The sequence below is a fragment of the Canis lupus genome, chromosome 33 (genome assembly GCF_011100685.1).
Source record: "Canis lupus familiaris isolate Mischka breed German Shepherd chromosome 33, alternate assembly UU_Cfam_GSD_1.0, whole genome shotgun sequence".
Taxonomy (NCBI): Eukaryota; Metazoa; Chordata; class Mammalia; order Carnivora; family Canidae; genus Canis; species Canis lupus.
In genome coordinates this window covers 31,049,274-31,072,010 of record NC_049254.1, presented here as the reverse complement: position 1 = coordinate 31,072,010, position 22,737 = coordinate 31,049,274, and positions in this window count along the sequence as shown.

Sequence of the window (22,737 nt, the reverse complement as noted above, 5' to 3'; positions counted from 1 at the left end):
GGTATTAGCTGGACAATGATAATGGAACAGGCTCTAAAATCCAGAATACTGCCCCTCCCAGGACCCGGTCCCCCATCCAGACCTGACCCCTTCCGTCCCTCAGTCTCCTCAGTCATGCTCCAGACTCTCAATAGCTTCTTTGTTGGGGGGCGGGGGGGAGGGAGGTTTTCTTAAAACTGCAGGTTGAGCTGCTAGTTCCTGACACACAGGCAGACAGCAGGCGGCACACGACTCTTCCTGGGCGATTCACTCAAAGAGTGATCTTTTTTGAGGCCCCAGAATATCAATATGTGGCTGCTGTGCTAAAATGCTTTCTGTCTCTCACAGTCAGAGAAATCTGCTTGCCTTGAGCTAGCCTCCAGTTTCTTGTTAAGAGCTAATTTTAGAGCTAATTTGGGTTCCATTAGTATATGGTTCTGTTGCAAATCTGACATTAACATTGGCGGCTTGATGAGTAACAAAGGGAGGAAAAGCCTTTTACCGTAACTGCAGCAATGCAGCACATATGGTGCCATTTTTCAAGGAACAGATTTTCGTCTTTCATGCCATTTCAGAGCTGTTTCCCTCTGAAATTACCAGCTCTAATTTAATGCAGAACATGTCTGGATGTCACTGCGGAGATCTAGTTAAACTGAGAGGGCTGGCAGGTCCCACAAATTTGCAAAAACAGTGTTCATTTATACAGTATAATGCTCCCTCAGCTCACGCTCATGGACTGGGAACCAGGGCAAGTCTGGGGCTCAGCTCTTGGAATAAGGGCCAGTGAGTGACTCTGTTTCTGAGGCTGGGGCTCTACTTCCGCAGACCTCCATGAGGGGAGGTCAAGGCATTTCCCATCTCAGCCTCCCGGCCAGCGGCTACCCCCCGGCTGCCCATGTGCTGGGGCGCACGTGGCTGTAACTTAGATCCGAGTCCATCTGTGCTGGTGGCTGGGGAGACATGAGGCCCGCTTGCCCTTTGAGCTCTGCCAGTAGCCGGCTGTGGACCGACTCTTCTTGAGCCTCCGTTGCCTCGCTTGCAAAATGCGGGAATCTGAGATCCTCTGATAACTGAGTTCAAGGCACTGGAATAGTAACTGGCATTTATCTCACTTTGCACACGTTTCTTATGTCCTGTGATCATCACAACACCCTGTGAGGCAGGCATTCCTATCTTACAATTGGGAAATTCTGACTCAGAGAGGCAAGGAAACTTGCCCAAGATCACACAGCTGCTGAGAGGGAGAGCTGAAACTTGAGCCCAGTTGGCCTCGCTCCCAGTTCAGAGCTCCCCGAAGTCAACAGATGGAAATCAGAAACCAAGTTTGAATGCTGGGCCTTATCATCTGGGGTCATCTTGGAGAGCAGATAGCCATGCCCAACAGGCCCACGCTGTTCAGACTTCAGATTGCACAATGACTTGGGACATTATATTCCTGCTTTGAGACATGCAGGATCATGAAGCAGCGCCCCAGAAGGGGCTGAAGTGTCAGGGGAAACACGCTAGAACGGCTTCTAGTCTTAGCTCTGTTTCAAGTCGCTGTGTGACCTTGAAGCCACTTGTCCTCTCTGAGCCTCAATTCCTAAATGAGACGGTTGTGTAAACTGCTTCCACTGTTTAGACGGATAGGTCTATGGTTCTACGGCTGCGGGTTCAATGCCAAAGGCAAAGAACACAGCAGCAGCGATAAAACTTTTGGCCAGGGAGTAGCCTCCACGTCTAAGACATTCAAACTCTGAAAAGAAACCCCAAAATGCCCCCGGGCAGTTAAAAAAGGAAGCTGATATAAAGAGTAAGCAAATGCTAAAACAGTGGTTGCGCTCAAATCCTTAATGTCAGAGCCCGACAAGTTTGCAGAGAGAGAGGCAGGCGCGGTACCGGGGGCTCCGGATGACGAGGCCTGTACTCGATGGGCAAGCGCTGCCTGACCCAACGGGACGGGGACCTCGCGGCTCCCGGCAAGTGTTGTCAGGCAGGAATGCAGATGGAGTGCAAACCATGTTCCAATTTTTCGAGAGAATTCGAGATCTGAATATTCATGTGAAATATCCTAATTTTTAAACATTGGAAACCAATCCAGGGACTTAAAAACCTTTTCATGCCAAACGAAATGTGTCTGCTAGCCATATGCTGCCCAGAGCTCCAGTCTGCTAATTCTGTGCTAACATCTTCTGAGTTGGTTTGTGTCTATCTTTGCCTTAAACAGTTCCAGAGGGCCTGTTTCCTGGCCCCACTTGGGTGCACGCTGCAGAAGTGACCTGCTGGTGCCGTGTCAAGTCAACAATACTTTGCATCACACACAAATCTCATTTTCCTGTCCCCGGCATCTGGGGCTGGACCCCTGACCAGGGCGCAGCACGCACGTCTGGTTCCCACTCTGCTGGCCTGAAAACCACCTTCTCCGCAGAGATAAACAACAGGGGGAAGAGGAAAAACAAAACAGGGGGATTTGGCCTCCAAAGGAGGGTAAACAGATGCAGTCATTTCATTCTTAACGTCAGTTCTACTCTATTGGATCACATAACCATTTTTATAGTTAATTTAGGTACAAATTAATTGTGCAAACGAATGAAAACATAAATGACTGCCCTCACCGTGACTTGAAGCTTAAATGCCAATTCCTGGGCCTTGCAATCCAATACAGCAAATATCAGCGCAGCTGTGGGGCACCCTCCTGCCCGGCACGCAGCTCCGTGGCAGAGTGGCCTCCCTGGAGACTCCCTAAGACCCTGAGCAAACCTGCCAGGAGGGTGTGGCGGTGCCGGAGCCCCCCCATCTGCTGGTCCCCATCCCAGTGCTATCGAATAAAGGCGGTAGAGGATCCGCGGCTACTTTCGGGGACCGCCGCTTCCTCTGGGGGATGGATGGCACTGCCCCTTTACCTGTGCTTGTCTTCCCCGCCACCTGCAGAACGTCAGTCCCAGAGAGCGCTCCTGGGAGGCTCGCATCCACCCCTGGGCCCGGCCTGGGCACCCAGGACCAGTGTGCGCCCTTAGGTCCCAGCGCACTGGGCTGGAACTCTCTAGCGATTTGGCTGAGTCTCCCCTGAAAGGACAAGGAGCTTCTCGAAGTAGGGGCTGCGTCTGACGCACCTGAGCGCCCGGCCCCTGATGCTGGTGCAGGGAGACATGAAACAAAATAAGTACCCGGCCCCCCCACCCGCTTGATCTGTCTGGGGCCCCTCCTCCGAGTACCCGCCCTAGCTGTATACACTCCAGAAGGTTCCTTCTCTGTATCAGAGACTTTTGTAATTTCCTGCCTAATTTTTGTCATCTTCCACGTAGCAATGAAAGTGAAAATATCCTTCTAGAAATACCTCCTTGGTTTCCATTTGCCAAATCGATCTCATCTCCCCTAGCAAGTAAGACGCGCCTATCTTTTGACCAAATGAAAGATACGGTGTGAACGATGGGATTGAGGAAAGTCCCTTACTGGACAGCGGTCAATACCAGACTCCAGATTAGATCTAATGACTATTTTTTTCCTCATCCTTGAGATTGTTGCATCGGAGGCTGTCTGGAAGTTTTCATGTGGCAGATTTTAGGTTCCCATCACCAAGAACTGAAGGTAAACTGTTTCATTACTAGTTTTCGCCAAACACTATAGCTGTTTGAGAGCTTGTGTAGAATTTAGAGAATTTCTGAGTCACTTGCAGGAAATTTCCTTAGTCTGCATACTTTACATTCCAATAAAAGAGCCCTTACTTTTCGCCTAACGAGGTTTAAAGCACCAATTGTAAGCCAATCATAATGACTTTCTTGTAGTGGTTCTTGATTTCCTTATGGAGGTTAGCTGCATGGGTTTGTGGTCAGTGAGTTTTTTTCTGTTTGGGAATCCTGTGCCCTATACAGAGCCTAGCACAGTCCCATAACATTTGATCAGTGTTTGTCGAATGACTGAATGCCTGAATGAATAGATGAATGTCTTTTATTTATTCCAGAGAGTGCTTCCTTTGATGACGCTGATACAACTCATAGATTTAGGCTGATAGAATGTCAAAGATAAACTAGTGCAGAAATATCTGATTTTTACTTTTCAGATTTACAAAGTGAGATTCAGAGAATTCCAAGATCACCTGAAACCCTCAAGGGGAATTTCAGGAAAATTGTACCAGATTTCAACCTTAAGGTAAGCATGGTTTCCATGGCAACTTAACACAGGGAGGGGGAGGAGGAGGTATTCATTATTTTCTGTTTGATTTTTTTGTTTGGCCGGTTTTTTTTTTTTTTTTTTTTAACCTTTGTGAAATTTTCACAAACTGACTGGGCTTCAGAAGTATATGAAATGATTAGTTTGTCAAAGCTCTTAAATACTTCTGATACTTCTTCATCCACCAGTTACTATGGGTTGGAGTTTGGTATTTTGTGGGTCAGATCCCTCCAGGGTTTCTGTTACTAATGCAGGAGGAGTGGATGGAGCTCTGGGTCCTGAGTCAGAAGATGGGGTCCAGGACTCAGCCCTGCAGGCAATAGATCCACGCCCCACCCCCATTCATAAAGTAGAAGCCCTTCTTCCTCTCTCCCTGGTGTTTGGAAGAGCCAACGAGATAATGGATGTGAAGATGTCTTAGGAATTGCAAAGCGTGCAAATGCAAAGGTTAAGACAATTCCCCGCAGTGTGTCCCTAGGAACAGACCAGGCCATCCAGAGGGGGCATCAGGCCACGTTGGGGTGCTGTGCCTCTCTGCCGAGTACTGAAAATTGTGAGAATTTATCTTTCTGAGAGTCAAACCAGTGGTTCCCAACTTTTTCCAGGATAGGTCCTCCTTTTTATCATCAAAACATTTCCCATACCCATTCCCAAATGATAATGTCTGGAGGTTTATTATCTGTCGATTGAGAAAATACATATTGGCAGAAAGTTATTATGAATTATGACCACTTTTCAAATTGTGTCTTTTCATTAATTGCTATCTCATATGCTTTTGACAAACATTGGTACTAGATTAGAGCAAACTCTGTTAATTATTGGACCTCCAGGCACTTGGGGATGAGCTGATTTCTCAAAACAATTCCCTCAGCTCTCAGCTCAGGGAATTCCCACATTAAACTGTACAATGTAAGGATCCCTGGGTGGCGCAGCGGTTTAGCGCCTGCCTTTGGCCCAGGGCGTGATCCTGGAGACCCGGGATCGAATCCCACGTCGGGCTCCCGGTGCATGGAGCCTGCTTCTCCCTCTGCCTGTGTCTCTGCCTCTCTCTCTCTCTCTGTGACTATCATAAAAAAAAATAAAAAATAAAAAAATAAACTGTACAATGTAGACACGATGAATGGGTCAGAGCCACGTAACGCAAAGGGCCTCGGGTCCAAGTCAGACTCTGCTGACGACATTAACACACGCAGAGAAACAGGGTGTTGGTCCCGAGAAGACTTGGTTGCCAGCAGAAGCTCCAGCAGGGGCACACCAGGAGCACTTTCCCAGTTCTGCCCAAGGAAGACATGCAGTGACCTGGGGACTCAGTCTCGAGTCCTCTTGGAACAATTTAGGTTTCACTCCAGGCTCAGCTGAGTGCGTGTGGGCAGCAGAGCTCTGGACACACCAGTTGTCATAGTTCAGTGCAGATGAATGGCCTGGCTTAAGTCATGTGACCACGCTCAGAGCTTGGGCCGGGTGAGACCGGCCGGGCAGTGGCTCGCAGAGCAGGCCCGGAGCCTGGCCTGGAGGCCGTGAGTAGCCTCCCAGGCCACCCTCCTGGCCCTCACCTTTTGTTGCATCATCACGAGCCGTGATTCCTCAGCCTCAGCCCGGCTAACAGTCTGGGTCCAACGCTTCTTTGCTTGGAGAGCTGTTCTGCGCAGGTAGGACGGTGAGCAACATTCCTGGGGCCCGTCTACTAGAGGCCAGTGGCCTCCTTCTCCCACCCCCTAGTTGTGATGACCAAAAACATCTCCAGGTGTTGCCGAACATCCTCTGGCGGAGGACAGAATGTTCCCCTGCCCCCAAATTGAGGACCGCAGTGACATTCCAGTGACATGTCTACAGGGTGCGACCACACAAGGTTCTCAAAAGAAGTCTTTCCTAAAGGTGTAATACATTCAATGCATATAGTGTTGCCTTCATCCCAAAGGCTGTAGGATTCTGGAAAAATCCATCTCAAGGAGCTTGTGGTTAATTTAGAAAGACAGTCATGCTCTCCTTCCCTATAACGCAGAGGAAATTGGGATTCTAGCAGCTGAGGGAGCTGAAACTCTCTTTTGATGACCTGGTGATTTGAGGGTCATCCTTTGAGCATCAATTGTCCCTGTTATCAAAGTGTAAATAGGGATGGATGGTGCTGCCTAGGAGAGTCCCTGGAAACCGTTCCGTTGTTTTTTAAAAATAAATCTTTGGGGCACCTGGGTGGCTCAGCCGGTTGGGCGTCTGCCTTTGGCTTGGGTCACGGTCCAGGAGGCCTGGGGTCGAGTCCCACATCAGGCTCCCCACTCAGCTGGAAGTCTGCTTCTCCCTCCCCCCTGCCTGCTGCTCCCCCTGTTTGTGCACTCGCTCTCTCTCTGTGAAATAAATTAAAAAATAAATCCTTGATTTGTTTTCAACTCATTATTATATACCTCTTCCTCCTAAAAATAGTGCAAAGAAGATATTCCAGTTACCTGAGAAATTCAGTTAATCTTGTGCTGATAAGTTGAGGATTTTTGCTCAAATGGCTCCGACTTTTCCTAAACTGTTCTTTTTCCTTTTTAAAAAGATTTTATTGGGACACCTCGGTGGCTCAGGGGTGGAGTGTCTGCCTTTAGCCCAGGGCGTGATCCCGGGGTCCCGGGATCGAGTCTCACATCGGGCTCCCTGCGGGGAGTCTGCTTCTCCCTCTGCCTGTGTCTCTGCATCTCTGTGTCTCTCATGAATAAATAAATAAAATCTTTAAAAAAAATTAAAAGATTTTATTTATTTGACAGAAAGAGAGAGCAAATGAGCACACAAGCAGTTAGCAGGGAGCCCAATGTGGGGCTCGATCCCAGGACCCTGGGATCATGACCTGAGTCGAAGGCAGACATTAACCAATTGAACCACCCAGGCGCTCTGAAACTGTTCTTCCATCAAAAATTCCTTCATTTGGGACACCTGGGTGGCTTAGCGGTTGGGCGCCTGCCTTCGGCCCAGGCGTGATCCTGGGATCCGGGATCGAGTCCCGCGTCAGGCTCCCTGTGAGGAGCTAGCTTCTCCCTCTGCCTGTGTCTCTCTCTTTCTCTCTCAGTCTGTGTCTCATGAATAAATAAATAAAATAAAATAAAGAGCCAGTTGTTAAACGTTTAAAAAAGAAAAAGAAAAAAACTCCTTCATTTGAGGAGAGCATTCCCACCATAGTCAAAGCCCTTAGCAGTGTACGGTCCATCACTACTCCAACTAACAGAGAAATTTCTACCTGGTTCTGTTCAGGTGCAAGGTTTCCCACGCCGGTGTCATCCCCACTCCCGGCTCCCAAGGCCTCCATTTGCTGTTTAGGTCCTGAAGGCTCCCGGCACTGACGGTGGGTGGGGGCCACACGGGCCCGGGCTGAGTGCCCTCTCCTCGGCTCCCTTCTTCCTCGACCCCGGCCCACTTCAAGGACTCGGGTGTCTTCACTCCTCCTGCGTGGGCCCCGCTGCCTCTTCGGCTTCCCCGAGCCCAGTTTTGCCTGGGGTTGGGGAGAGGCTGGTCTGGGTCTGCGAGCACGCTCTGGGCCTTTGTGTCTGAGCCCTGGCCCCCCACTTCTGCGAGTAGGCATTTCCGGTCCGTGAGGCCTGGGGCGCCCTTGGGTGCCAGCGAGAGAGCAGAGTGAAAAGCGAAACACAGATTAACTCCGGGAGACAAGGAGATGAATGGAAACCTTTCTGCCGTGAGGGCGCCTGGCGGCTCAGTCGGGTGGGCGCGCGGCCGTGTCTTGACTTCCGCCCGGCTCGCAGTCGCGGGGTGGTGGGGTCGAGCCCCGGGCTGGGCGCTGGGCGCGAAGCCGGCTTGGGTTTCCCTGTCCCTCTGCCCCTCCCTACGCGTGCTCTGTCTCTTAAAACACACACACACACACACACACACACACACTTCACCCCTCCCTCCCCGCCCGACCTCTTGTCTTGTCTCATGTCTTACAAACTACGTGAGACGAAAATGAAGACAGAGAGGGTCGTGGTCAAGGCGGCCCGCGCAGGAAGCCTGTCCCTCTGCGGCCACGCGCTGAGGCTCCAGCGTTTCGGGGTGGCTGAGCCTTGAACTCCCCCTGGGGTCTTTCTGGCTGGGGGGGAGGGGAGAAGACCCCTGCTTGGCTCTTGAATCGCAGGACTAGAGATCCGGAGTTGAGGCCCCGTGAATCACCCCCGGGAGAGCCCCGCCGGGGGACGGAGGGTTGCGGGAGCCCAAGCGCAGGCAGGCAGCCCCCCGGAGCAGAGGGGACCCCCAGGCACGCGGGGGCTCTCCCCCTCACCAGGGCCTCGGAGGAGGAGGAGGAGGAGGAGACCCTGGCCCGGCGGGTCCGTGTGAGCGCTGCTCTGGGAGGTGCCAGCGTCTCCTTCCCCCGCAGGGCGGCCGGGGGCTGGCACGGACACCCAGGGCTGCCGCCGGCCCGCGTGCAGGGGGGACACGGCCTTTGCGCGGGGAAGCCGCCCCGGGGCACCTGACCCGGGAGGGGGGCACCCAGGGCCTGTCGGCGTCCACGCAGCTGCTCGGCTGGGCCCCGGGTGCGCGGCCTTTCCCCTGCGGCCCGGCGCTCGGGGGCACCCCCCCCTCCGTGTGAAGCCAGGGCCACCACGGGGTGCCAGATGCTCTGCAGATGGCCGGGGACGCATAACACGGGTGCAGGTGTGAGTGTGTGCGTAACCCCCGTGGGCACTCCCAACCGCGTGAAGTAGCATCTCGTGCCCGTTGCACGGTGAGGCGACCGGGACTGCGGCAGGTGGAGCGGCGTGGCCGGCCCCGAGCACCCGAGAGGCTCCCGCCTTCCAGGTCCCCCAGGGCCCGCGTCCGGCCGCCCGCTGAGGCCCAGCTGCGGAGCGTCTCCTGGAGAACCGCAGGGCGCACCTGCACCTGCCTTCTGAGATCAAAAGACTCTCCCCTCCGGGGCGCCCGGGGGGCTCGGTCAGGGAAGGGTCGGCCTTGTCCTCCGCTCAGGTCTTGACCTCGGGGTCGTGAGTTCAAGCCCCGGGTCGGGCTCCACGCTGGGCGGGGAACCTTCTTAAAAGCAAGAAAGTCTCCAGTTTGCTTCTGGCCCGTAACGTCACAGTGGTCGGGCCCAGGGCTGAAAGGGGCCCCAGAGGGCTGCAGAGCAACGAGCCTGGCCCTGGGTCTGAGGGAGGAAGCCGAGAGGGAGCAGGAGGGGCTGGGCCGGGCGCGGGGGTCGCAGGAGCCGCTGTCTCTGCCAGGCCGCAGCGGGGAGCGGCGCATCCGGCCGGAAGTGCGCGTCTGGAGCCCGGGGCTCGGCAGCTGCAGCTGCTCCGATCCGCACAATTAGGATTCTCCAGGCGCTCGGCGCCCACAGGAATCCAGTCACGTGCCGGCGAGCCCAGGCGGAGAGAAAGAACGTTCCTTCCCTCCGAGCCACAGCCTGCCCGCGGCCACCCCTGGGCTCGGGCTGGGCCTCTGGGTCCCGCCTGGGGGCGACCCGAGAAACCGCTTCTCCCGAGCAGGCCCTCCCAGTCTACTCTCCCCGGGCTCTTCGCTGACACGCCCTCCTCTATTACTATTATTATTTTTTTAAAGATTTTATGTGTTTATTCATGACACACAGAGAGAGGCAGAGACGCAGGCCGAGGGAGGAGCAGGCTCCCTGCGGGGACCCCGGGGTCACGCCCTGGGCCCGAGGCAGGCGCCCCACGTCCGCCTCCTTGACCTCCTCGACCTCACTTTCGTGGCTACCACAGCGCCCACTTGTCTCCAAGCGAGGGAGAGGTGCCCCCGGGGAACCTCAGGGCTGCAGCCCTGCAGAGGCCGCGACTCTCCTCTCCTGCGGCCCCGCCAGGAATCCGTGGTCAGTCAAGAGGCTAAAGACTTCATTCGAATTTCCTGAATGGAAACCAAGGCTTTGTTATTTCTGGGCTTGGGGCACCGAGGCAAGACCAGCTCCTCTGCCCCCTCCTGCCTCCCCCGGGCGTCCGCTGGGAGGCACTTCCCGGCCGTGAGCTCTCCTCTCTGGTGGGAATCTCCCGCTTTCCCTCCGGCCTTCAGTCCGTTAAGTGAGATACGGGACCCAAGGCCTCGTCCACTCTCGCCTTCCCTGACCGAGCTCGACCTCACCGAGGAGACCTCCCTCCGGCCCCAGCCCCGGGCCTGGCAGCTCTTTGGGGAGGCGATTCGAGTCCCCCGTTGTTTCCCGCTGTTCTGTCGTTCCCAACCGACACCTTCACTCCTGTCAGGAATCACTACTCTCCCGCGTAACGGCCGCTAACGTCCTGTTAGAGGTCCGTGCTCTGCTGTCGGCGACCAGTGCCTTCCCGTCAGAAATCACGGTTGTGTCAGAAAATGACTACTCTCCTTTTAAAAATCACTGTCTTTTTTTTTTTTTGATTTTTTTATTTTTATGATAGTCACAGAGAGAGAGAGAGAGGCAGAGACACAGGCAGAGGGAGAAGCAGGCTCCATGCAGGGAGCCCGACGTGGGACTCGATCCCGGGTCTCCAGGATCGCGCCCTGGGCCAAAGGCAGGCGCCAAACCGCTGCGCCACCCAGGGATCCCTAAAAAATCACTGTCATAAGAGAAATCACCACTCTCTCCAGAAAGCCTTGTTCTCTTGTCAGAAGTCCACTAACATCCTGTCAGAAATCACCATTTTCTGTCAGGAAATCCCTGTTTTCCTGTCATAAACCATTGCTCTCCTGTCAAAAATCCCTGGTCTCCTGTCAGAGATTCCTGCTCTCCTGCTCCCTGTTCCTTGTCAGGAGTCATTACCCTCCCACAGGAAATCATTGCTCGTTGCCTGATCCTTCTCTCCACAGGATATCGCTAGGACACAGGCAGCTTTCCCGGGACCTCCTCACTGTTCGCACCTGCTTTGCCGCATCTCCGTAGGCTCAGCGCCGGCCGTGGGCACAGCACGGGGGGTCCACAGTCCCTTATGCTCCTCCCGAGTGATGACAGACAAACCCTTTTTCTCGCCTCTTTGTTAGGGATGATGATGTCACCTGCCCTGCCTGTCTCACAAGGTCATTTTAGAATCCGCGGCGGTTCTGACTTTCAGGAAGCTGCTGCTTTGCTTGGGCTGACGTCTCTCTTCCTACTTTTCACTCAGTGTTGCCCCCGGGACGGTCTGGTACTTCTGTGCCGCAGCTTCCGACTCCACCCCTAAACCTTCTCCACCCACTGGAAGTGCCCCCAGTTCTCCCACAGGCAGGTTAACGGGCTCCGTTCCTCGGGGACACGGTGGATGGCTTGGTTCCCAGGCCCGTTACCAGCCCCCCTTCCCCGCCGCCGCTGACACGCTCTAGGACGTCTGGGCTTCCCTCGGAGTGTGGGCGGAGCAGCTCGGGGGGAACAGGATTATCACCCCCTCCTCCTAAAGCAGAGTATTAACGGGGCCCAAGATCGCAGGAGCGCTTGTGCCATTCATCACGTAGAATCTTCCCAGCCAGAAGCTCCACTTATTCAAGTAATTTTTTCCCCTATCAGAGGCTTGTAATTTTCTTTGAATAGATTTTGCATGTCCTTTTAGGTTGATTTCAAAATACTTAATGTTTTGGAGTCTTTAAAGAATGAGATGTCTTTTTTTTTTCATTGTATTTTTTCTAGCCTTCTCCCCTGGACTCTAGAAGTGGCATTGATTTAATTTTAATCTGATAATCTGCAGTGTTGGTGAACAGATCCGTCATGTCTATTGCTGTTCCTAGGATGCTCCGCACCTTTCTGGGAGTCCTGTTCATCCTGTCCAACAATGGGGAAAGCTTTGTTTATGGCGAGCTGGAGCAGTGCTCGGCCTGAGGTATTTCCTCCCAGGAGACTCTCGTAATGGGTGACAGCACTCTCTTCGGCGGGAGTTTGGCTGGCCACACTAAAAGAGTATATCAGGAAAAGAAAACGAGGATGACATTATTAGAGATAATATATGTATATTTTTTAAGTAAGCTCTATCCCCGATTTGAACCCACCACCCCGAGACCAAGATGCTCCACCGACTGAGCCAGTCAGGTACTCCTACCTAGAGGGATAGTCTTTAATTAATTCTGATTTCTATTTTTAAAAATCAATTTTTAAAAGTAAATCATTCAATAACTCTGGTAATTCAACGATTCATAGCAACAGATTGCTGACCACGCACTTCACACCTGGGCACGGATCACACCAAGGTTGAGAACACCGGGCCTGATGACTAAAGCAGGATCTTCACTGAATTATACACTTTCAAAATTGGTGGATTTTGAGGTATGTGAAGTGTACTCCACCACCCGCCATGCACCCACCACCAAACCCACAAAAACACGGGAAAAATAAAAAAACATAGGCTTTGGAGGCAAAATGTTGAGTCTACATCCAGCTGTGCCTCTAATAGGCTCCACAGCTTTAGGAGGTTACTTAGCCAACCGCGTTGAGTCTCAGTTTCATCCATGTAAGTGGGGTTCTGAACTTGCCACCCCTTCGTTCCACTGCTGAAAGAAACTCTTCTCCTGCACCCTGTGGAGATGGGGAGGGGCCGATCAAAACCTCCCTTTTTCCTAGACCTAATGATGGGTGCAGATGTGCTCACAGGATCCAGAGAGGCTCAGTCAAGGTCTCGAAGAGGGCTGATGTGGTTGTTGACTCCGGGGGCCCTCCCTCTAAAATTGTAAACCGTGAGGCTCATGGGATCTGGGACTACTGGATGTCACCTTTTATAATCCCAAGGAAAGAACATACTAGAAAGTAAAGCTAACACAGAGGAGTTGGAAGGAGAGAGAGATTCTGACACCATTGCTTGAGCACGTGGATCCAGATGCGCCAGAGCTAGACAACTCCTGGTGTTTTCATTTCTGCGTGCAAATGATTTCCTTTTTTTCTTCAGCTTGTTTGAGCTGAGTTTCTGTCAGAAGCAACCCAAAGAGGCCTAATTATAAGGCCGTTGTGAGAACTATTTGTGGTAATACACGTAACGTACCCAGTGCTTGTGTACAACACACATTCAAAAATGGAAACTTACTATTATCACCATCAGGACCATGCAACAGAAAGGGTCAATGTTGTGTTTGCTTTCTACCCTGCAGTAGTTAAGACAGTGCTGAGTCTAATATAAAATCTCAATAAACATCCTTATAGACAAACTGATATCTTTCTCTTAATACAGAATTTAAACAATGAATCAATCAGAATTTTTCTCTCTTTTCTACTCTTAAGAGATAGAGACAAATCTACAAAATGGAAAGAGTGTTGAACTGGGGGCCAGAAAACAAGGCTCCAGTTCTTTTTTTCTTTCTTTTTTTAAGATTTATTTATTTACTTATTCATGAGAAACACAGAGAGAGAGAGAGAGGCAGAGACACAGGCAGAGGGAGAAGCAGGCTCCATGCAAGGAGCCTGATTTAGGACTTGATCCCTGGTCTCCAAGGTCTCTAGGGTCACACCCTGGGCCGCAGGCGGCGCTAAACCGCTGCCACCGGGGCTGCCCCAAGGTTCCAGTTCTGAAGATGCTCTTCACATGCCGTGTGCCCTCAGGAAGCCCCTTCCCCTCTCCGGGCCTTGGTTTCTCCATTTGTCAAATTAGGCTCTTGGTGCTAGATGATCCTAGTCCCTTGTGGCTCTAACCCTGAGATTCAGGGGAAGAGACATCAGGGAATTCTTTCAATGCCCCATGGTTTTGGGGAGCTTAACAATTCAGTCTCACGTCCCTTTTGCATCCTTCCCCATGGCCTCCCCCAAGGCCACCTGGTCACGGGTAGGGTACTTGCTGATGACCACTTGCAAGATTCTGTGTCCCTGTAGGAAGATGTAAGTAGTTGGTCCCCTCGCTAATGTAGAAATGTCACTGAATATGTGTCCGGGCGATTTTCAGCCACAAGGCCTGAATATAATGCAATATCCAGAAAAATCAATGGAAACCACATCTATCACTCATCAAGCATTCATTTAGTGCCTTCTAGACGCACAGTGGGCCAAGTACCAGGAAAACAAAGGGACTCAGTCCCTGTTCCTGAGCTCAAGGAGTCTTAAAAGAACTGTTCCCTCAATGTCTTGTTCATCAAGATTTCACTGGAGTTCAGGGGCAAAGAGGGATTTTGCCAACCTTGTTGGCGCCCACTGTGTGCCAGGCACTGGACAGAGCCTGTGTTTGTTGCTTTGTCACTTGGTTATGTCTCCCCTGTGCTTGCACCTCCCAGAAACACTGAGCTGGCTGAGGCACGGAGACGTAATAAATCTTTGTAAACGACCTCTCCCTTCCCACAGAGGCCCTGACCCTCCCAGCCTCATCCTCTCTCGCCCGTACTCTCTGCTCATAAATGAAGCTTCCCTCTGTGGTGGAGGCTGGAGCTACAGCGTGTACAGGCATCTGCAGCCCCAGCTTTGTGGAGGACACGAGGCATCGATTTTTACTCAAGTATTTGACTAATCATTTTTATATTAAAAATAAATATTGATAGATCGTGGAGTAAGCTTCAAGATTTGTGCAAAATTGGGGGCCTGGGTGGCTTGGTCAGTTAAGCGTCTACGTTCGGCTCACGTCATGATCCCAAGATCCTGGGGTCGAGCCCCGTGTTGGGCTCCCGGCTCACTGGGGAGCCTGCTTCTCTCCCTCCCTCTGCCTACTGCTCCACCTGTTTGCTCTCTCTCTCTGTCAAAAAAATAAATAAAATCTTTTTTTAAAAAAGATGTGGACATATTTAAGATTCATCTATTTTTCCCAACAACTATTTATTGAATGACTACTGTGTACCAGGCATTGTCTGAGGCCCTGGGGATTGAGCAGTAAATAATCCAGTTAAAAAAAGAAATTCTCACGGGGCTCACATTCTAGTGAAGGAAACAGCCAAAGAGCATCATGGCATTTCAGGGGCTGGCAAGTGGAGAAGGACAGGGCAGCGAAGGGGCCTTGGCAGGATGTCCGGCTGGCGGGGCTCACCTCCACTGCCTCCGCCGGCTGCCCGGGCTCCCTGTCCTTGCCTCTGTCGCCCACTGCCCGGTGAGCGGTGGCGTCCAGGCTGGTGATGGAGAACCAAGACATCAGCTGGCCTGAGAGAAGCATCTTGAGCGTGTTGACCCGAAGAGCGGAGGCGCAGAGGAAGGGGACACACAACGGCCCGGATGCACACGCTACGGGGCCTCGCTCTGGCTTGAGCCCTCTTGGGGTCAGCCCTCTTTGTCGCCCTGGGTCGCCATCCTTCCGTCCCACCTCCTGTGGCTACGGAGCCCGGGACCCTCCTAGCATGCCCAGTGGCCGTCTCTCACGGCTCGGGGCACAGGAGAGGGGAGCCTTGCCACACAGGACAGACACTGCAAGCCGGCGGCCTCCACCTTGAGGCCTCAGAGCCACCCGCTTGCTGGTTAAAATAGAGGCTCTGGGCCCCCCACCCTGAGTTTCTGATTCAGTAAGTCTGGGGCCCCAGTGGTTGAGCAGGATCCAGTCCCGGGCTGCTGGGGCTGGGCTGCAGCATGGAGCCCCCTGCCCCGGGCCACCTGGTGGGGCAGGCTGTGGCCTTTCTTCCAGCCCCAGCCTCCTGCTGGGCCCTTCCTTCCCTCTAATTCCTGATCCCTTCTCTCCCTCCGCGGTCCTCCCTTCCGAGGCCATCTGGTTTTCTCTCTCACTCTAAAAAATGCTTTTGGAATGTGATCTGGAAAAAAAAAAAAAATCTACTAAGTGGCAAATGGCTGGCCAGAGCCATCGTCCCCTCCAGGAATATTTGAATTTGGACCGTCCAAGAACCCCCAAAGCCAAATAAATAAAACTCTGATGGTGGACTTCAGGGGTCAGCTAGTGAATGGTGGCTGTGTTTGGGGGCCGGGAGCCTCTGACTCGGGGTATGTGGCCACTCATCACACCTCCCGCTGTGTGCCCCCCGGGGAGAGGGGAAACCTCCCCCCCAGGCGGGGTAAGAACTGAAATTCTGTGGCCCTCTTCTCCAGAAGCAGTGAGGCAAAGACGCCTCTACTGAAGGGGAGAGCAACTAATGGCAATAATTAAATCCCCCAAGGAGACCGGCTCCTCAGTGTCCTTTGTGTTCTAGGAGTGTCTCTTGCTTTGGTGGAAAGAAAGAAAATGTGTTGTGACAGGCTCTGATTCCCCTGCCGAGGGAGGCCCCGCTGTGTGTGCGTCAGGGCCTGAGTCTGACTCTGAAAAATAAACAGAACAGGATTTGAAGAATTAAGGTCATGCCTCCCCTACCCCAGGTTTAAAAAGAAAAGAGTGGGCCGGCTCAGAAGGGTTGGGGAGTGATGCATAAAGAAGAGACTGGAAAATAAGGTGCATGGAGGGAAGTCAGCCATGGGCACACCCCTCATCTGTGCAGAACCTCACTCCTGAACTCTTGCCCTCCAAACCTGAAGGGCATGTCTTGGCCTCATTACCTCTGACTCGTCTCCTGGAAAGAATGAAAATGCTGGTGAGAAAGAAGCAGAGAAGAAGGAGCAGGGTCTGTGGGTGGGCCAGACGAAGGTGTCCCTCCAGGCTGACTTGAGGACGGTGGGTGGCACACAGGTGGCACGGGTGGTAAGCACTGGCCTGGGAGCCAAGGCCTGGGTTCTCGTTCTTGCGCAGCCTGGTGCAAGTCACTGTCCTCTTCACCACCCACCGCGGAGTTGGCTGCGATGACTTCTAAATGTCTCTCCGACCCTGAACTTCTTCTGCCATGAGAGGTGCTTCAGGTAAGGGTTCGTGTGTGAGGACTACTCAGACGACGTGCTTTTTGTTTTTTTTGTTTTTTTTTTAAATGATTTTATTTATTTATTCATAGAGACACACACACAGAGAGAGAGAGAGGCAGAGGCACAGGCAGAGGGAGAAGCAAGCTCCATGCAGGGAGCCCCATGTGGGACTCCATTCAGGGTCCCCAGGATCAAACCCCGGGCTGCAGGCGGCGCTAAACCGCTGCACCACCGGGGCTGCCCTGTTTTTTTGTTTGTTTGCTTGTTTTGTTTTGTTTTTTAGATCTCTTCTCTCATCTCCAGGTGGAATCGCACATGATTCCATGTCTCCACAAAGCATTTCTCTGCTCTGTCTCCAGTGGTTATTTCTGAGCCTTGTCACGTATTGGGAAGCCTGCCCATTCTCTCCCTTCTGCTCCACCTCCCACCCCGTCTCCTCCTTGCCATTCTTGTTGGTTTTACCCAAGGACCTCTGCGATCATCCCATCTGTCCTCGTCCGCACCTGAGAAATGCCTTTCCACGGTGCCCTTGACAATCTAGGTTGGAGGCAACCGGAGTCTGAATTTTTTTCATGACGTGTAACCTGGGTAACATGCCTATGTGAGTGTGCATGTGTGTGTGTGCGCACGTGACCAACTCTCGATTTTAGCTCAGGTCACGATCTCAGGGTTGTGAGATCAAGCTCCACATCGGGCTCTGGGCTCAGCAGAGAGTCTGCTTGAGACTCTCTCTCCCTTTCCTTTTGCCCCTCTCCCTCCCACTCTCTTGCAAGGGTGCAAGGGTCCCACCCCTCTTGCATATTAATCAACCTTAAAAAAAAATTAAATCCTGCCTCTGCCACTTATTACCTTGGGCAAACTGCCTAACCTTTCTTAGCTTCAGTTTACCTATCTGCAAATTGACAGTGATATGCGCCCTAAGAGTTTGCTGGCGGCCACCTCCCTCTCAGAGCACAGCATTCATGATGGAAGTGTCTTGGGCAGGCCTCCTTTCTTGTGGATGGTAGTACTTCTTTCTATGGCTATTGTCTCTTTGTGGGCCACCGTCCTGTATCCCCAAAGACACCTGGAATTCTGGGCCAAGTTCCCTACATAGGCCATGGCATCCAAGAGGCAACAGAGTGGAAGAGGCCCCTCTTTTCCTGACCTACTGGCCCATCAGATGACATGTCAGGCACGTGCAGATCTCTTTCCTGACGGTTGAGGGTCACTTCAGAGAGTAGGAGCAGAACCCAGGGCACTAGTATTTGGGGACTTTTTTTTGAACCCACAAGGAAAGACTTTGATCTTCCTATGGAGGGCCCACTTGGATGCCATCCCTCCTATGACTTTGGAACCTCAAGTGCAGAAGCCCGCTGTCCTCTTTGGTCTGTGCAAGGCCCTGCTCTCTTGCTAGTTACTTATTCCCCTTCTCTCCCTGCACCCCTCCCATCCTCCTTCCCCTATAGGCAGTCGTGGATTTACTCTGCATCGTTTCTACTAATTTCCTGTGATGTGTGTTTATTTTGCATAAATGGTTCCGTGTCATATGGTGCATTCTTTTTTCTCCCTTCTTCCCCCGGCACCATGCCTATAAGGTCCATCTGCGTTGCTGTGCTCTCTTCTAGGCGGTTTACCTCCTCCACTTATCCCACACTGGACTCTGGGTGACCTTCAACTTCCCTGCCACAGGTTGAAATGCTGCAACGAGCTTCCTCTGAGCAGCACCTGCTCCCTCTGCTCACCTGACTCACCTACTTTTAGATTGGTGGGCACAGTCTCTAATCTTGGAGTCCAACAACTCATAGAGAGCGCTCTCTCCCTACAGCCTTCTTGAATCATGAGGACCCTGGGCAGAGAATGGAGGTGTGTGACCCCTTATCTCATAGGGCCCTCAGGGAGGGGACCGTAGACCCGTGGTCCTCAACGACAGGAGCTCTTCAACACAGTCCGTATGTGGCCTCACCCTTCCTTCTATTGGTTGACCATTTCAAGGAATCCCGTCTCCCAAAGGCAAACGATCCCCCCCCCCCCTCAGAAACAGTCAATGTCTCCTTCATTTGCAGCACATTTACTGTGCTCTTGGGGTCATCTTGAGGAGATGTTGGTTTCTTTTCTGGGGAGAGAGGGCTGGAGGAGGCACAGGTAGTGTTGCTGGCATCTCAGAAGAGCTACATTTGATTTCCATGGCTGCTCTGAGCTCTTATGGGGAAGGGCATTGGCCTCAATTATTCTTTCATGAGTAATTACATTCTAATGAGAAAGGCTCAGTGGTTTGCCAGTTTGTCCCAAAGCTTTATCAGGATTAAATACTGTTCACTGAATGATATCTATTATTAGTCAGCAAACTTTCATGGATTTCCACTTTTTTTTTTTTTTTAATCCTCCTTGTCCTTCATCTTTACTCTGGCTACTTCCTTAGTTTGAGGGAGTGTCGAACTGTCTCTTCTTGGGGGTTCAGAGGTGCTGCGTGAGACTTAAGGAGCACCACTCAGGGGGCCTTGACCCTGGCCATGCCTCTATATCCCTGGGTATTGGCTTGTGTGGCCCTGATCTATTGGCTTGACCTCTCAAGGCCTCAGTTTTCTTGTTAAAATAAAGTGGAGTGTTGGAGAGTTGAGGCCTCTGGCTCCTGATGTCCAGGGTTTTACAAAGTGTTCAGTATTCCTTGGCATTTCCGACGTAGAGCGCCTTTTCTCTCCTTACATCAGCTGTGCCCCCCAGGCTCAAACCACTATGACCATAGCCTTGTGGTATCAACTCTTTGTCATGTTCTCCTGCCTTTGTAGCCCCCGCGCTTTCCGAGGACACTGCATCTCTCACCTCCTTCTCCTACTCGCTCTTATATACCTTTCCTCAAGGAATCCCCATCCCTCTCTAGCCTCCCTCACTGAAATGACTGCTCAGGCATGTGGGGTCTGTCCCGCCTTTCCGAACCCTCTCTGCAGCCCCACATTTCCCCCAGGGGTCCTTGCTAGGTAAGAGGAAGCTAGTGTGCTTTAAAGCACTTACCTAGGGACACCTGGGTGGCTCAGTGGTTGAGCATCTGCCTTCTGCTCAAGGTTTGATCCCGGGGTGCTGGGGTCCTGGGATGAAGCCCTGCATGGGGCTCCCCTCAGGGAGCCTGCTTCTCCCTCTGCCTGTGTCTCTGCTTCTCTCTGTGTGTCTCTAGTGATTAAATAAATAAAAATCTTAAAAAAAAACAACAACAACAACCACTTACCTTGCCCTAGAATAACCCCAGATTCCTGAGGCTCCTCTTCATCAGAAGTAATCTGGGCTACACTAGGGCCCTCGCTGTCATGCCAGCATCTCAGGCTACCCCAAGAGCCTCTCTAGCTTCCCTAGGCCCATTTCTCAGACAAGGAGAAGACAGGGACCAACAGATTCCCTCTATGGCAGACTGATAGGCCTCTTGACTTTTCACCAAGCAAATCAAGCCCACAGGGGTTCACTGTCGTCTAAGAGCTTTGGGCTACTGTGTCTGTGCAGACTTCTTCCTGCATGTTTTCATGTATCACTCATCCATCAAACCTGGGGACAAAAGCAGAGACGGATACACCGCAGAGACCTGGCCTTGCAGAGCTTGAACGGGGACGCACAGATAGTGATGGATAGCGACATGCAGACGGGTCTGTCCCCTGCTCCACATGCCGTGCTTTTTCCTGAAGAGGGGGGACCAGGAGGCAGGCTGGGATTGGGGAGGCTTTGACTGAAGCTCTTCACCTAGCTATCAGCCCTCGATGGCAAGGCTGCTCACGAGAGCACTCCTTCCCCGAGATCCGGTGGCGCACAGCGCAGAGCAGACACTGCCGGAGGAAGCAGCAGGACCGGGCCATGGTGACAGCCAGGCTCATCAGCTTGCTCTTCTGCTGGAGCTTTCTCCCTTCCAGGCCGCCTTGCCTTCCCTTTCTTTCAAGAACCCATCCAACCGCAATTCACAGGGGAGGGCAGGAGGCTGGAAGACACCCCCGAGGGGATACCTTAGCCCCCATGGGTCCCCACGTGGCTCTGCACCAGCCAAGCGGGTGATGTCCCGTGTTCTTAGGAGAATGGCATAGACCGAAGGACTCTTCAAACTTGGTGTCACCTTGGAACCACATGCATGTGCTAGATGTCAGTTTTTCAGAGTTCTAAAGACACCCACAGTTTCTGGTGTCACGGGCAGTTTTACCACTAGACCATGCATGGTTTTTTTAAAGCTTTAGATAAAGAGAGAGCAACTACTTGGCAAATATGTAATCCAGCTGCAAGTCTATACACAACTACTCAGAGAGGAGAAAACGTGGGGTTTTGTCAGTGACTGATCTCCTCTTTCTCCTGAGTCCTGTCCCCGTGGGGAATGGACACAGAAATATCGGTGGTGGCTTTGCCAGTCCACAGTTTCGCAGTCTCCTCCAGTATGGAGAGGCTCGTTGGGGTGAACGCTTTGAAGTTCTGACTCCTTTCTGGCCCCAGGGGGGGCATCCCACTCCTGGATGGCAGCAGGGCGTCTGGCGCATGGCCTTAGAGCCCCTGCTCATCATGCACTGGCCTCCCGGCCCCTGTGGGTGCCTCTTGCGGCCACGGGTCTGACCAGGGTCTGGTTCCCACAGATGCCCTTATGGTTCAGCGGGGCCTGGGTTGCCTCCCTTGTGGCCGGCCCCCTCTTCCACCATCACCCCTACAGCCTCCGATGTGGACCTCACTCCATTCCTCACCATGGAGCCCCCTGTCAGGCCCGCAGGCTTGTACCTCAGCTATCATCTCAATGTTCCCGGGGCGGGGGGGTAGGGGGGAGATGTGGGAGCTCAGGAGCCCTTCCATGGCGCATGGACCTTGAGTTTGGTCTGGGAGCACTGAGGCAGGCCATTTTCTAAAGGGGCCGTTCTTTGCTCTCAATGTGGCCACTTCTGTTAGCAACGGGGGCTGCAAAGCTGATTTCCTCACAGAGCGCCACCACAGTGTAGAAAGCTCGTAAAAAACCTTTGCTTTTGGCTTTCCCCAAATCCTACCTAGCATTCCCACCCTCCTGGATTCCAAACTTGGGGTGTAAGGTGAACTCTAAACTTCCAACCTGATTACTTCCTTCCCCAATTTTAATCTCTCTTCCTTCTCCCGAGGCCCACTGGAGTGGGAGGGGGACGATCTCCACCTTTTCTTCTCGGATTATAGCCTCCGACTTCCATAGGGCAGCCGCCCTCACAGCCAGGCCATCGTGCAGAAAACTGGGCTCTGCTCTACACTTGGAAGGAGTCAGGAGCTGAGGCCCCCGGGCCTGGCTTCAGATGTGGGAGCTACCAGAGAACCAGGAGCTAAGGACAGAAACGCACTGCTTTACCATTCCCTCAGGATCTCCGTTCCGTATTGTATTATGCATGCTCCCTGGTCTTCTCTAGATCAGCACTGCTGCTTAGGCAGATTATATATGTGTGTGTGTGTGTGTGTGTATGTATATATATATATTATATATATTTTTTTATTTTTAAATTTCTACTACACAAAAGTCACTGTGCTGGCAGAGGAGGAGACAAAAGACCAGATGTGTTCTCTGGCCACACAGAACGAATGTTCTATGAGTGGTGATAAATGTAAATCAGCAACTAACCTGCAATAGCAAGTGGTAGGTGCTTGAGAGGCTCAGTGCAATGGCTAAAGCGAAGGGGTCTGGAGAGGACAGGGTGCGCTTCGGATGCGATGCCAGTGAAGAGAGTGTTGAAGCTCTGTTTGACTGAAATTTCAAGACTGGCTTCAAGAGTACAGAGGTTTCTGTGAAGGATCTGCTACCCTCTGCTGCTGGACTTGCAGCTAATTCCCCACCACCCATTGGGCCTGGGTCCAGGTGTTTCCCATGGCTCGTTGCATCTCCTGCATGGATTCACGCTCTGGGTGCCTGACTGGTTCCTCATGAGAAACTAGGTCCATGGCAAAACTTGACTCTTTCGGAGTTTGCCCAAAGGGGAGAAGATGTCTTTAAAGGTGGAGGTAGCCTGTGGGATGTCTCCAGAAGCTACCTCTCCTTCCCCCTAGCAAATGGATCACCTAGCCGCCCTCATCAGTGACGGCAGCAGCAAGAGCTA